We start from the raw sequence: 8,962 nt of genomic DNA on the forward strand, positions 1-8,962 counted from the left end.
AGTCACAAAGCTATATCCGAAAAAAGGAAAGATATTGATACTCATAAAATGTAATAATTTTAATTGGGGTACATCAAATATATCTCGAATATCAATATATTTTTTCGTTGTCATGTCGCGAGTGTATTACCAATCATTAACATGACAAATTAATGGAAATGGATTTCATATGAATACCTCATGTTAACCAATGTCTGTACATAGTTTTTCATTCATTCTGCCGTTTCTTTTCTATATATAATAATATAAATGTTTGTTATTATTGCTTCATACAGCTATGATGAATACAAGATGCAAATAAATGTTATTTTCCCTCCGAAAAAATCCGGAGTATGCTATAGCTTGTATATCATACCCAAGATTCATGATTTCATAAGTGGCTCTGATATCAATGCACATTCAACCTAAGACTCATTATAGTATTTTACTTTGTTGAATAGCATATGAACCTGTCTATCTCTAATCATGGAAAAATGAAATCATGTTTAATTGACGTATTTAAAATCAATTATTCCTTTAATATTTTCGAAATTAATTGATTTTCCTAATCTTGTAAATTTTTGTCTCATGATTAAGGAAATGGATTTAAAAAAGTAAAAAAGAAATGGCATGTATTTTATAATGCATCTTAAATAAAGTGAAAAATAAGTTTTCTAATTTGTAGCAATAAAACTGTGTGCATAAACTATACAGTATTTAAAGACAAACAAACGAAGCCAATGATATTGTCAATACTACCATTAATCCACTGTTATCATAATCCTCATTATTTTCACTTTCACTATCAATCTATTTGATTCAGCTGTAAGATCTACAAATTACATGATATTCATGAGTATGTGCATCAATATCTACAATATTTTCATGTAAATAGTGTACAAATTGCATTTTCTAATAAGTATGGATGACTCATTATTATGTTGAACACCTTTGTAGCATAGATTAAACATGAACTAATTGTTTTTGCAAAAAAAAAAATCTTACTTAATGTTATGTTTTCGTGTGCACTTTATACAATTGTACGAATTTGCCGTGTTAAAAAGCTTCTAAATAAAAAAATAATGTCTTCTTTTATAATAAAATTGAATAATCCTAAACAGGCTTCCAATGTGCATTGACTTTGTCAATCTAAAGAGTAAGACCTTTGAAATTCTCCATAATATTAAGTGTTCGGTACTTTCAACCAGCAAAACTATAGGCATACATTTCAAGAGTAAACTTTAAATAGTAATTCAACTTCTTCAAGTCTTCAAACGATATATGTCAATTTGTATATATATATTTTTTTCTAGCATTGGCTTTTACAGAGTGATAAGACCTGACAGTTTTTGCCATTTCAGAATGGTGCTTGATGTGGTATACATTCAATTGGTGTACACACAGTTTTCTATATCTCATATAGTCTAATGTCATGTAGGCTAAACTCTTTTGGCTGTTTGGTCTAGTTGCCGTTGGGTCTACACGATACTTAATCTATTACGTACAATGCATATTAGATTTTTCACCTCGTCTACTTTTCGCTTGCACTTTTGATATAACACATATTTAACCTTATGTATTTTCAAGAATCTCTCTTATCCAGAAAAAATCAAGGAGTAACAGCACCATGGTTAACGTTACTGATGGTAGCTATCAACTAATCATAAACCATCCTCAAAGTAATGTATACATACAAACACTTTGGCGGTAATTTTGATGGATTCTGTTCGAACTCATTTTTAGGTCGTTACCACACGGGTATGTATCTGTATTCCGCGCGTGTCTCTCCGTTGTAGCAAGGATAAGCTGCTATATGTGCACGCATTAATGAAATGAGTAAGAAAATTACAACGGAAATGGTAATATTGATTTATATTTATTAGTTGTACTAATCTAAGTAAACTGAAGCCAATTTTTATATGTACATACATTGTTTAAAGCAATCATAAAATAGTAAATTTCAACAGTAGTATCCTTAAAATAGTAATTTTTCAATTACTGAGATAAAACATGTTGGATGTGTGTGTGCTTGTTGTGGGTGGGAGGATGTATTTGTGTATGTGATAAAAATACCCACACCATCATGAAAGGGTCAAGGCTTTAGGACCGTGATCAATATTTCGAAAAGTGTTATTAAGAACATAATAGGATCAACCATTCTTCCATGCGCTTCTCTCCATGCGAGCAGGGATCTAATATACACAGTCGAAGGATTGAGTGTTCAAACGTATCTTATTCAGTGGGTACCGAATCAGAATACATTATGATAATTGTATTCAATCATTCTGGAATCTCGTAAAGTCTATAGTTTTCTGATTAAAGTTTAATTTACCATGCTGGCATGATTATTTAATATTGAACTTAAAATACACATAGTACACAGCTCCTCGTCATAATATTAAAGGTTACCAAAAATTTTCTGTAGAATCTGATTTTTTGTGCTATTTCCCCTATTTTGAGGGTGCTGAACATGAATCTGCTTGTTGCCAAATTTATAAATGCCGTCTTTGACCGTTGCCATGGCAACGGATTAATTTCTCAAAAATAGCATGTGTACCCCTGTAAATGGTAGATAAACATGATAAAAATTAGCAAATAGATTGAAATCAAGGTTCCAATTAAATACAAATGAAATTAAGAAATATTTAAGATCATCAAAATAGTTCCAACTGGCCCGTTGCCATGGTAACGGCTCATTTTTCTTCCAGAAAAGTAAAAAATTTGATTTATAGTTGTAGAATCTGTTTTTTTTTTTTCCATGCGTTTACGGTGTTAAACATAGGAGTGATTTTTGCTAAATGTATAAATACACTCTCATTACATTGCCATGGCAACCAAATAATACCTAATTTGGTAAAAAAGGAATAACATGGTAAAAAAGATAATGGCGAGAAATACAATAAAAGCGACCTAATCTACATGCGTTGGGTTTTTTCCCAATCATTTAGAACAAAAACTACAGTGAGTATTCTGCAGGAGTTTATTGGAATGATAGGAATTGATGTTGCCTTGACAATGTTTGAATTTAAAGATAAATAGGAATATTGCAAATTGGCCGTTGCCATGGTAACAGCTTATTTTTCTCAGAAAAGTATCCATTTGATAGAAAATATTACAGAATCTGAATTTTCTTTCATTTCCTCTAATTACAAGATGCTATATCTATATATGCTTGTTGCTAAATGTATAAATACCATCTTAAGCCATTGCCATGGCAACCGAATAATATGGGGGAGATAATAATGGAAAATACCATAAAAATCACAATCTACTTGCGTAAATTTTGAACCATTCGTTTAATATTGAACAAAACATACGGTAAGTGGTCTGCATGAGTTCATTTGAAAGAAAATAATTACTGTTGCCTTGGTAAGACTTGCATTTAATATAAATATGAATGCAACCCCCCCCCCCCCCATTGCCATGGTAACAGCTGATTTTTCTCAAAAATATACAAAGTTGATAAAAACTTCTGATTTTCGTTTCATTTCCCCTAATGTTAGGGTGCTCAACATCCATATGCTTGTTAATTTAAAAATACTCCCTCGGGCCGTTTTCAATTTATAATAAAGTCCAATCGACATAATCATTATCATTAATCATAAAGTTCAAGTTTCAGGTCATATGATCAAGGTCTTAGGTCTTTTACGATCGCCAAGATTTGGCCATGTTGTATTATCATCATTGAATCTCATCAAGTTTCTGATAAGGCAAAACTTTGAGAGTGCATATAGGTATTCAACTATCACTGATCATTGTGCAGGAGTTTCAGGTTTAAGTTCTGGTCAATGAACTTTGACTGTACTGTGGTATCAACATCAAAAACTTTACTTAGGTTTATTAATTTTGAAGTTAATTATATATCATGTCACAAGGTGAAGGTTAAGGGTCTTTTGAGGTAAAAAAAACTTCTCAGGATTCTATTATTAAATGAATGGGTTTTTCATGAAAGTCCCACATTGAGTCTACATTAAAACATGGAAGAATTTTACCTTGTATCCTCAAAAGGTCAGTTGTATCTAATAGAAGGCCAGGATTATGTCAATTTGCCAAATAAACTTTAGAGTTATAATTATTATCTTTAACAGCTTTCTATTAAAGGTCAAGTCCAACCCCGATAAATGTTGATTTGAATAAATAAAGAAAAATCATACTAGCATAATGCTGAAAATTTCATGTAAAAGAAGAAAGTTGTGGCCTTTTAAATTTTGCTTATTTTTCACATAACAGTGATATGCACAACTCAGTAATACGCAAATGAGACAGTCGATGATGTCCCTCACTATTTCTTTTGTTTTTATTGTTTTATTTATACAATATTTCATTTTATACAGATTTGACAATAAGGGCCAACTTGACTGAACCATATAGTATTAAACAATGCTAATTACATGTGTTCATGGAGGAATAAAACTTTGTATAACAACATGAGAATGAGGAGAAAATAGGAAAAATTCATATTTCACATAATAAAATGCAAAAGACATAGTGAGTGGATGACATCATCAGTCTTCTCATTTGCATACTGACCAGAAAATGCAAGTATCTGTTTTTTGTGAAATTAAGCGAAAATATAAAATATAACTTTCATGTTTTACATCCGATTTTGATGAAATTTTCAGTGTTGTGTTTGTTGGATTTTTCTCTTTTTATTAAACTTAATTTTGTGTTAAGGTGGACTTGTCCTTTAAAATAAATACATTTTAACATTTATAGCAAGTTCTTCATGTAAACATGCTCAAAGCACTTTCCAATATAGCTTAACATTGTGGGGGCGTCGTGGTCTAGTGGTTAAGCCTCTTTCTTTCAATCTGAGGGACATGGGTTCGATTCCCAGCCGGGGTGTGTTTTCCTTTTAAAAGCAAGAAAATTATCCATATTGTACTGCAACCCAGGTGAGGTAAATGGATACTTGAAGGAAGTTGTGAGCACCGGATGCGGTAGACTAGCTTAGCCAGGGTAATATAGTAGCACTATACAAATCCTAGGCTATATTATTTCATTTATTATTATAAAAATGAATAATTCTACTCTTCAAGTGCTTACAATATATTAAGTGGGTGTTATACATAAAATTAAAAAAATAATTGTACAGAAGGACATGAACTGATTTTGAATACTGGGACCAGTAAAACTTGTGCACTGTTTACCCAAGTTGGGGATATAAAAGGGTATGGAAAAAACCCAGCATGAAATGTATTGTGGTGTCAAGTTATTAATCGACAAGTAAACAAAGCAATTTTTCTATGATACTGTTTTTGACCAGTAGCAAGTGAAGCTCTTTGAACAAAGGAAATATGATCATACTTTCTGGCTGTTGTAATGATACCGACTGCTCGATTCTGAATGTGCTGTTTTGACTAGGCGCCTGAACCCCAGTGATTGAACAGCATGATGGCAAGCATCATACGTCAATATCTTTCCGGCCATTATATTGTATCATGGTAGCTCCATGTTTGTATAAATGGGAGTTTTGGGTTTTACAAAGCAAATTTACTTGCTTACTCGTTAATGACGAATTAAGTTCAACACCTAGAATTCTAACAGATTCAGCAGGTTCAGAATTACCAATTAACAAATGATCATGGGCAGGTAAATAGTGTCTATGTCTAGGACTTTTTGTTCATTCAAGAGTAGGCTTAACTTTATTTCTTATCATTGATACATTAATTTCCTGAATACAATAGCATTGTGAAAACTAGTTGGAGATTTGGGAACTAAAGAAATCAGATTCAACATTATTCTGCCTCAAAGTGTCCCCAAGTGGTAATAAATACAGAGAAAAAACTATAGGTCCCAGTACAAAACCCTGAGGAACGCCATATTCAAACCCATCACCCATTTTTAATTACTACCGACCGCCATTCGTTTTAAAGGCAAGGTCAGTGTGTCAAATGTAAATGGGCCCTGTTGTACAAAGAGTTACGATTGATCGGATCAATCGTAACTCTGAAAATTCATCAGTGTCATAATTTTTTCTATGAAAAATTTGCACAATGTCCTTTGTAAACAAAGGAAATCACACAAAATCGTTAAGAAATTAATGACTTTACAGATATACATTCATATCTAGAAATCTTTTTGAACAAACATGCATTTCATATGCTGATTTTGCTGGTTTTTCATAGTTGCGATTGATCGGATCAATGGCAACTCTTTGTACAACAGGGCCCCAATTATGATTTCTTGTCTCTAAAACCCCCAAATAAATATTTTGAACAACTCTCTATCAAAATGGAATCATTTGTGACCCTTAAATTGGCAGCCACCTTGGAGTTAGAAGTCGGGGGTAATTCAATTCAGCAAATAGTTGTCGCATGTCAAGTTCTTAAAAACTTTACCCCTAAATCATTATTTCTGTCAGATTTCTAGGCCAAATTGCCCAAAATATTCTCAAAATTGTCTCTAGCTGAATTCTCCCAAATTTCACAAACCCTTAGAAAAATTGGCATACTGGCTATTTTTTCGTTATGAAATTAATTAGAGCACAAATGGTCAAAAAAAATCTTTACACTACACATTCCTCACTTCAACCTGGGAAGCGATTCGCTAGGTCCATTGGAGAGATTGAGCGTTGACCACAGACTGTAGGTAGTTGGACAATAGGGTGACCCTTTGATTATGAGCAGAGCCATCAAGGGATTCAGTCAAGTGAAGGAAGCTACATCTTCATTTGAGTCTTTTTTGGGCAGGTTCATACTTAAAAGAGTGGATGAAGATGGTTATCTTCTTGCTTGTTTTTTTCCACCTATGCTGATACCTCTCTTCTGATGTGTGGATGGGCAATACCACACTGTAGCTAGAGATCATCTGCTCTTGTTTTTGTCGCAGCCAGTAATTGCTCTGCAAGCAGCATTCAGGGCTGTATCAATCGTGGCAGCATGTGATGACCTAAAACGGATGAGGACTGCATACTCAGCAGTCAAGTAGCAAAGAGCAGGAGCTGTCACACGGATGGTTTTGCACTTGTTCCCATTTTGTGTTCGAAAGCTTCTTCAGGATGCTGTTCCTTGCTCCAACTTTAGCCTTTGTCTTGGCAACATGTTCTTTGTAGGTAAGGGAACTGTCTAGGGTGACGTCAAGGTAGATTGGCTTACTGGTGTGTTCCAACCATTTTCTATACCATCTACCCTTAGTTACTGGTCTGCATCTCTGTTTTTTAGGTGGAAAGCACCGACTCAGTGGGTTTTCTATGGATTTGCCCAGAGATGATTTGCAGCGTAGTAAGGAGTCAGGCCTACCAGAGCATCGCTGAGTGCTTTTTCATCTCTTCAAAGGACTGTTTGTGTGAAGTAATGCAAATGTCATCAGCGGACAGGTAGCTCTCATTATTTGGATTGGTTGGTCATTTGTGTAGATGATAAAGAGTAGGACGATGATGCTTCCTTGTGGGAGACCTTTTGTGTGTCAGCCATCTGCTACTGGAACCACTGAGATTCACAAAACCGTTGATTTGAGAGCATGTTCTGAATCGTCTGTCAGGCCATGGATAGGTCCATGGTCATCTCAAAGACTTTCCTTGTGAGTATTCAATGATTGTGTCATAAGCTTCAATGAGGTCAACAAAGGCTGCTCTTTTTATCAACCCTTCCTCGAAGCAATCTTCAATGTACTGTGTCAGATTCAGCAGTTAACTAGAACAAGACTTTCCAGGCCTAAATCCTGCTTGTTCTGGAATAACCCTAAAAAGACTGGGGGGGCTGATTCAGCCCCCCCTAGACATTTTTCGTGATAAATCCGCCGCACGAAATTTTTTGACCGCGTTGTTTGCTGACTTTTTAATTTCAAGTCTCGCGCAACTTTTGAGACCAAAATTGTGACCCCCGGGTACGCGGTTCCCAAATTACGCAACATTTCGTAAGTGCATGCAGACCCAAAATTGCTCAAAAACATGAATTTGTGAACAAATCCAATGCAAATAGTGTTCTTAGCCAAAATTCATAAATGTATCATTATTTTTCCTTTTACTGCTTAAAATCAATTAATTTTATCTTGTTTATGGTCAAAATAAAGTCCCTGACAATTTCCATTGAAAAAACAATAAAAAACACAAAGTCGAAGAACAAAGAAATACATAAGAAATTTAGAAAACAATAGAATACATAAGTAAATAAATGTGATTTTGAATTTTTTTTAAAATCAATTTGATCAGATGCCTATCTAGAGTATGTGAAATAAAAATTAGCATTTCAGGGGCATCATTTATTTAATTAGAGCAAACTTATGATTTTACGCATAAATTAGCATGATTAATGAGACATGAGATTTTTTGCAGAATTTGATGTTATAGTTTTGTAGATAATGCTATGGGTAACGCGTGTGCCAATTTTCGTCGCGATCGCGCGATCGATGGCCGAGATCATAAGGGGGGCTGAATCAGCCCCCCCCAGTCTTCTTAGGTGTTGAAATAGCCGAGTCTATTTAGGGATAAGGAGCTCATCCACCAAGGGAGCAATGTGGTGGAGGAGCCTTTCAAAGATCTTGTATGACAAAGCAGAGATATTGGCCTGTAGCTCTTTGGGCTGGCTGGTGTTTTGCCTGGCTTGAGTAAGGCAACTACCCTTGATTTCCTCCATAAGTTTGGCATTGTGCTTTCACTCAAGACAGTAGTTTAGCATGTCAAGCCGCCGTTGGAGTGCAACAGGTCCAAGATGTTTCATCTGTTCACAGATCGAGGACATCGTCCAATCCAGCTGCCTTGCTGATCTTCATTGCTTTGATAGCATTGCACAAGTTGTTCATGCTGAAAGTTCTTTTGAATTCAGATGACTCTTGGCAGGCTATTCCCAAACTTTGAGGATGGAACTTCGCGGGTTACCTTGGCTGTTCACTAGAAGCTGGCTGGCCACTTGGCCGGCGGTAACTTGGGACCTACATGTAGATTGGGACTTTGTAGAGTCATTCCCAAGGATCCGAATCTGGTGTTTCTGCTGGCCCTAAGTATAGCTTGTATGGCATCCCTGTGGAATATTCTTCCTTGATG

Source organism: Lytechinus variegatus, chromosome 5 (genome assembly GCF_018143015.1).
Source record: "Lytechinus variegatus isolate NC3 chromosome 5, Lvar_3.0, whole genome shotgun sequence".
NCBI classification, from domain to species: Eukaryota; Metazoa; Echinodermata; class Echinoidea; order Temnopleuroida; family Toxopneustidae; genus Lytechinus; species Lytechinus variegatus.